A 6,625-nucleotide genomic window follows, 5' to 3' on the forward strand; every position below is an offset into this window, starting at 1 on the left:
TTTAGGATTATATTTAGAGTTAGGTTTAGATCTAGGCTTTGAGCTAGGGGTAAGGGTAGGGCTAGGATTAGGGCTAAGTTTAAGGCTAGATATTGTCTGATGGTAAGGGATAGGGTTAGAAATAGGTAAAAGGCTAGGGCAAGAGTTTGAGTTAGTCGTAGGACTAGGGTTAGGGTTGGGTTAGGGTTAGGGCTAAATTAGGTCTGTGATTAAGAATACGGTTAGTGTTAGGGTTAGGCCTTGGTTGAGGGCTAGGGTTAGTGTTAATGTTAGGGTTAGGGTTAGGGTTAGGTTTAGGTTAAGGGATGGGATTATAGCTACTTTTAGCACTAGGGTGAGGATTAGAGTTAGGGTTTGGTTATGGTTACATTTATGATTAAGATGAGGTTTATAGCTAGAATGTGGGCTAAGGTTTTTAGTAGGATTAGGGCCAGGATTAGAGCGAGGGCTAATGTCAGGTCTAGGGTTACAGTTAGGGGGAGTTTTAGGGTTAGGTTTATAGCTAGGTCTATTTTAATGGTCAGGTTTCTTGTTAGGGTCAGGTTTAGAGCTATGGGTATTATTGGGGTAAGGGTCAGGATAGGGTTTTTATTAGATTAAGTTTTAGGGTTGAGGCTCAAGTTATCATTATGGTTATGAATAGGTTAATGATAGTTTTAGGTTTAGAGTTGAGGTTAGGTGTGGGGCAATGGACAGGGTTAGCGTTAAGTATAGGACTAGGGTTCAGTCTATGGTTAGCATAATGGTTAGGGTTATCATTAGGGTAATGTAGTAGGGCTAGTGTTATGCTTAGGATTAGGTCTAGGGTTAGGCCTGGGTTTAGGTTTAGGGCTAAGTTTAGGGTTATGGTTAGCTTTAGTGTTAAATCTAGGGTAGGGCTTATGTTAGGGCTAGATATTGCAATAGGTTAATGCTATGGCAAATGTAAGAATTTTTTAATATTAGGGCTAAGTTTAGAGTTAAATATAGAGCTAAGTATAGTTTTATGGTTACGTTTAGGGTTTGGGTGATGTTTAGAGATAGGGTTAGTGTTAATATCAGGGTCAGTTTTCAGTTTAGGGTATGGTTAATGGTAAAGCCAGAATTAGGACTAGGTTTAAAACTAGTGGAAGTGTTAGTTTTTGGCTTTAGGCTAAGGGTTATTATTAGGGCTAGAGCTAAGTTTTTCTTTAGGTCTAGGGCTAGAGTTATGGATAGTTTAGGATTAGCTTTAGGTCTAGGGCTAGTGTTAGGGTTAGGTTTAGGTATAAGGTTACCAAGAGGGCTAATGTTAGTGTTCGGTTTAGGGTTAGGTTCAGGTTTAGACCTATGATTAGTGTTAGGGTCAGAATAAGGGTCAGAGTTAGGGTTAGGGTTTGGGTTATGGTTAGAGCTAGAATGAGGGCTAGGGTTAGGACAACTAATAGGGTTAGGGTTTTGGTTAGGTTGAGGAATAGAATTAGGATTAGGATTAGAATTAGCATTAGGTTTAGGGTTTGGCATAGGGTAAGGGATAGGGTTAGAGCTAGGGTTAGGGCTAGGGTTAGGGTTAAAGCTAGGTTTAGGGCTCAGATTAGGGCTAGTTTTGTGTTAGGCTTATGGCTAGGGTTAGAGCAATGGCTAATGTAAGAACTATGGTATATAGGGTTAGTTTTAGCGTTATGGTTAGGGGTAAAATCTCTAGTGTTAGGATTATGTTTATGGGTAGGGTGAAATATAGAGCTAGTGTTAGTGTTAGGTTAATAGTCAGGGTCAGGTTTAGTTTTAGGGTTAGGGTTAGGACTCGAATTAAGCCTAGGATTACTGTAAGGGTTCGGTTTAAGGTTAGGGTGGTGTTTAGAGCTAAGGTGAGTGTTAGGATATGAGTCAGAGTTAGGGATAGTATTAAGGTTAAGATTAGGACTCCAATTAGGGTTAGGGTAAGGTCTAGGTGTAGTTTTAAGGTCTGGTTTAAGTTAAGGTTTAGGGTTAGGGCTCTTGCTCGGTTTTGTTTTACTGGAAGGGTTAGTGTTATTGCTAGCTTTATGATTAGCATTCGGGCTAGGGCCAATGTTAATGTTAGGCTTAGGTTTAGGTTTAGGGTTAGAATTAGAGTTAAGGTTAGATCTAGGGTTAGGACTAGGAATAAGGATTTGGCAATGGTTATGGCTAGGTTTAGGGCTAGGTTTAGGATTACGGTAATGGATAGTGTTAGTAGAAGGGACAGGGCTACTGTGAGAGTTAGAGTTAGTCTTAGGGCAAGGGTTAGGGTTAGGGTTAGGGATAGGGTTAAATTAGGGCTAGGATTAGGGCTAGGATTAGTGTTTACCTTAGGCCTAGAGTTAGGGTTAGGGTTAGGTTTAAGTTTAGGATAAGGAATGGAATTATAGCTAGGCTTAGAGATAAGGTGAAGGTTAGAATTAGGGTTAGGGCTATGGTTAGGTTAGGGTTAGGGTAATGATTAAGGCTAGGTTTGGGGCTAGGATGAGGGCTATGCTTTATTTTAGTGTTAGGGCTAGGATTAAGCCTAGGGCTAATATCAGATCTAGGGTTACGGTTAAAGATACTTTTAGGGTTAGGTTTATGCCTACCTATAATGAAAGGGTTAGGTTTAGCTTTAGGCTCAGGTTTAGATCTAGGGTCAAGGTCTGGGTTAGAAGTTTGGGATAGGATAAGGTTTAAAGTTAGGACTCGAATTGGCATCATGGTTAGTGTTAGTGTAATTATAATATGAGGTTTAGGGTTTAGGTTTGGTTTAGAATTATGCATATGTTTAGGATTAGGGATAGGGTTAGGTTTAGGCCTAGAGTTATGGTTATTGCAATGGATAGGTTTAGAGATATGTTTACGGCTAGGGTAATGGTTTTGATTAGGGTTAGCATTAGGATTAGGTTTAGGGTTAAAGCTCGGGTTAGGTCTTGGATTAGGGCTAGGTTTTGGGTTAAGTTAGTGCTAGGGTTAGGGGTAAGGCGAATGTTAGTATCAGGGTTACAATTAGGGTTAAATTTAGGGTGAGGGTTAGTGGTAGGTCTAGTGTTAGGTTTAGGGTTAGGGTGATGTTTAGACTAGGGTTAGTATTATGGTCAAGTCAGGGTCAGTGTTAGTTCTAGCTTTCAGCTTAAAACTAGAATTAGAGCTAAGGTTATGTTTAGAGTTAAGGGTTTGTTTAGATTAAGGGTTAGAATTAGGGCTATGGCTCAGTTTTGTTTTAGGGCTAAGGTTAAAGTTAGATTTAGAGTTATGGTGAGGGTTAGGCTTAGGGTTAGGGTTTGATTTAGAGTTAAAATTAGATTAAGGTTAGGGCTAGAGCTAATGATAGGGCTAGGGTTAGGGCTGGGTTTAGGGCTAGAATTAGGGTTCCTGTAAGTGATAGGGTTAGAACTAGGGATGGGGCTAGGGTGAGAGTTAGTCTTAGGGCTAAGATTTGAGCTAGGGTTATGAATAGGACTAAATTAATGCTAAGATTAGGGCTAGGGTTAGTTCCTGGTTTAGGCCTAAAGTTAGGTTTAGGGTTAGGATTAAGGCTATGGCTAATGTCAGGTCTAAGCTTATGGTTGGGGATAGTTTTAGGATTAGTGTTTATGGCTAGGTCTAGTGTAAGGGTTAGGTTTAGTATAAAAGTCATCCTTAGAGCTATGAGATTTATTAGGATCAGGGTCAGTGTTAGAGATTGTTTGAGGTTAGGTTTTAGGGTTAGGGCTTGAATTAGCACTAGGGTGTGTGTTAGGGTAATGATAGGTTTTGTTTAGAGTTAGCATTAGGTTTAGGGTAATTGATAGGTTTAGGGTTAGCAATAGGTTTAAGGTTAGGCCTAGGGTTCACATTAAGGTAAGGGTTATGGTTAGTATAATGGATAGGATTAGAGTTACGTTTAGGGTTAGGTTTATGGTTAAGAAGAGGTCTTGAATTAGAGTTAGGGTTAGGGTTAAAACTAGGGTTAGGCTAAGGTTTATGTTTAGCATAAGGGGTTGGTTTTGATCTGTGGTTAGGGCTAGGGTGAGGGTTAGGTTTAGGGTTACTTCTAGAGATAAGATTATAGTACTCATAGGGTTAGGGTTAGGATTAGGGCTAGGGACATCATTAGGGATATGGATAGGTTTAGCGTAATGTATACGATTAGATGTAGATTTAGGGCTATGTTTAAAGTTAGATTGAGGTTTAGGCTTAGAGTTAGGGCTATGGTTATGTTTAGGTTTATAGTAAGGGTTAGGGTTTGATCTAGGGTTAGGTCTATGGCAAGTGTGAGATTTAAGGTTAGGTCTAGGGTTAGTTTCCAGTTAGTCTTAGGTTTAGCATTAAGCCTAGGATTATCAATATGGTTAGGTTTAGGTTTAGAGTAATGAGTAGGTTTAGAGCTAGGTGTAGGGCTAGGATTAAGTTTAGAATTAGGGATAGGGTTAGGGTTAGATTGAGGGATAGGTTTAGGTTTATGTTTAGAGAAATGTTTAGGCTTTGAGCTAGGATTAGGACTAAGGCAAAGGTTAGGTTAGGGTTATTGCTAGGGTTAGGGTTAGGGTTAGGTTTATGCTTAAGGCTTGATTTAGGCCTAGGACTAGCTCTAACTTTTGTGTTACGTTTAGGGCTAGGGTTAGGGCTATGGGTAATGTAAGAGATAGGGTTATGTTCAGGGCTAGCTGTAGGGTTAGGGTTATGGCTAGGTCTAGTGTTCGGTTTAGATAAGCGCTAGGGTTACTCTTAGTGTTCGGTTTGAGGTGAGGGCTGTGTTTAGAGCTAGGGTGACTTTTAGGATATCAGTCAGGTCAGGGTGTGCTTTAAGGTTAGGGTTATGACTTGAATTAGGGCTAGGGTTACTGTTAGGGTTTGGTTTAATTTTAGCGTGGTCTTTAAAGCTAGGGTCAGTGTTAGGAAATGAGTCAGGGTCAGGGTAAGTTTAAAGGTTAGGGTTAGGACTTGAATTAGGGCTAGAGTTTTCTCTAGGTATAGTGTTAGGGTTTGGTTTAAGTTAAAGTTTAGTGTTAGGGCTGTTACTCAGTTTTGTTTTAGGCTTTGGGCTAGTTATAAGATTAGCATTAGGGTTAGGGCTAGTGTTAGTGTTAGGCTTAGGGTTAGATTTGGATTTAGCGTTAGATCTACGATTAGGGCTAGGTCTAACTATTGGGCAAGGGTTAGGGCTAGGGTTATGGTTACAGTAACAGATAGGGTTGAAGTAGGGCTAAGGTTAGGGTGAGAGTTAGAGTTAGTCTTAGGGCTAGGGTTTTGGTTGGTTTTATGGATAGGGCTAAGTTAGTGCTGGGATTAGGGCTAGGGTTACTGTTCAGCTTTGGCCTAGTGATAGGGCTAGGGTTATAGTTAATTTTAGGATACGTTATGGTGTTATAGCAGGTTTACATGCAGGGTGAAGGTTAGAATTAGGGTTAGGGCTAGGGTTAGGGTTAGGGTTATGATTAAGGCTAGGTTAAGGGCTAGGATGAGGGTTAGGGTTTGTTGTAGGTTTAGATCTAGAAGTAGGGCTAGGGATAATGTCAGGTCTAGTGTTACAGTTTGGAGTATATTTAGGGTTAGGTTTGTGTCTATGCCTAGTGTAAAGGTTAGGCTTTGGGTAACGGTCAGGTTTAGAGCTTGGTGTATTTTTAGTGTCAGGATCAGTGTTAGGGTTTTTTTTAGGTTAAGTTTTAGGGATAGGGCTCAAATGAGCATTAGGGTTAGTGTTAGGGTTATGGTAATTGATTGGGTTAGGTTTAGGTTTCAGGGTAGGTTTGGGGTTTGGAGAGCATTAGGGTTAGCAAAAGGGTTAGGGTTATGCCTAGGGTTAGCATTAGGATTAGGGTTATCATAAGGATAATATATAGGTTTAGATCTATGGTTAGGGCTAGGGTTAGGTTAGGATTAGTGCTAGAGTTAGGTTAGGTTTTGGGTTAGAGCTATTAATCCTAGCTTAGGGTTAGGGTTAGGTTTATATTTAGGGTAAAGTTTAGGTTTTTGAGCTAGGGTTGGATCTAGGACAAGGGTTAGGTTTAGTGTTATGGTCAGGTTTAGGTTTATGGTTAGGGCTAGGGTTTTCATTAGGATTAGGATTAGGTTTAGGGCAATGGATTGGGTTACATGTAAGGTTAGCTTTATTGTTAAGGTTAGGTTTAGGTTTAAGTTTAGTTTTAGGGCTAGGTTTACTGTTGATTTTAGGGTCAGAGTTAGGGTTTGAGTTAGGGTTAAGACTATGGCAAGGTTTAGGTTTAGGATTAGGTCTAGGGTTAGGTTTATGGTTAGGGTTAGGGTTCAGTTAGGGTTATGGATAGGGTTATCATTAAGGTTAGGGTTAGAGTTAGGGTAATGGCTAAAGTTAAAGCTAGTGTTAGGTCTAGGGTTAAGGTTAGAATTACGGCTCCGGTTAGGGTTATGGTTAGGGATTGTGCTAGGGTTATGATTTGTCTAAGGGTTAGGCTTTGAGCTCAGGTTCAGACTAAGGTGAGAATTAGGGTTAGGGTTAGGACTAACATTAGGGTTATGCTTAGGGTAGGTTTAGGCCTCGATTAGGGTTAGGGTTATTTAAGTTTTGTGTTAGGTTTAGCCCTAGGGTTAGTGCTATGTGTAATGTAAGTTCTAGGGTTCTGATTAGAGCTAGTTTTAGGGTTAGGCTTAATGCTAGGTCTAGTGTTAGGTTTAGGTTTTGGGTTAAAGTAAGGTTTAGAGCTAGGTTTAATGTTAGTGT

This window comes from Marmota flaviventris, unplaced genomic scaffold (assembly GCF_047511675.1).
Source record: "Marmota flaviventris isolate mMarFla1 unplaced genomic scaffold, mMarFla1.hap1 Scaffold_58, whole genome shotgun sequence".
Classification (NCBI taxonomy): domain Eukaryota; kingdom Metazoa; phylum Chordata; class Mammalia; order Rodentia; family Sciuridae; genus Marmota; species Marmota flaviventris.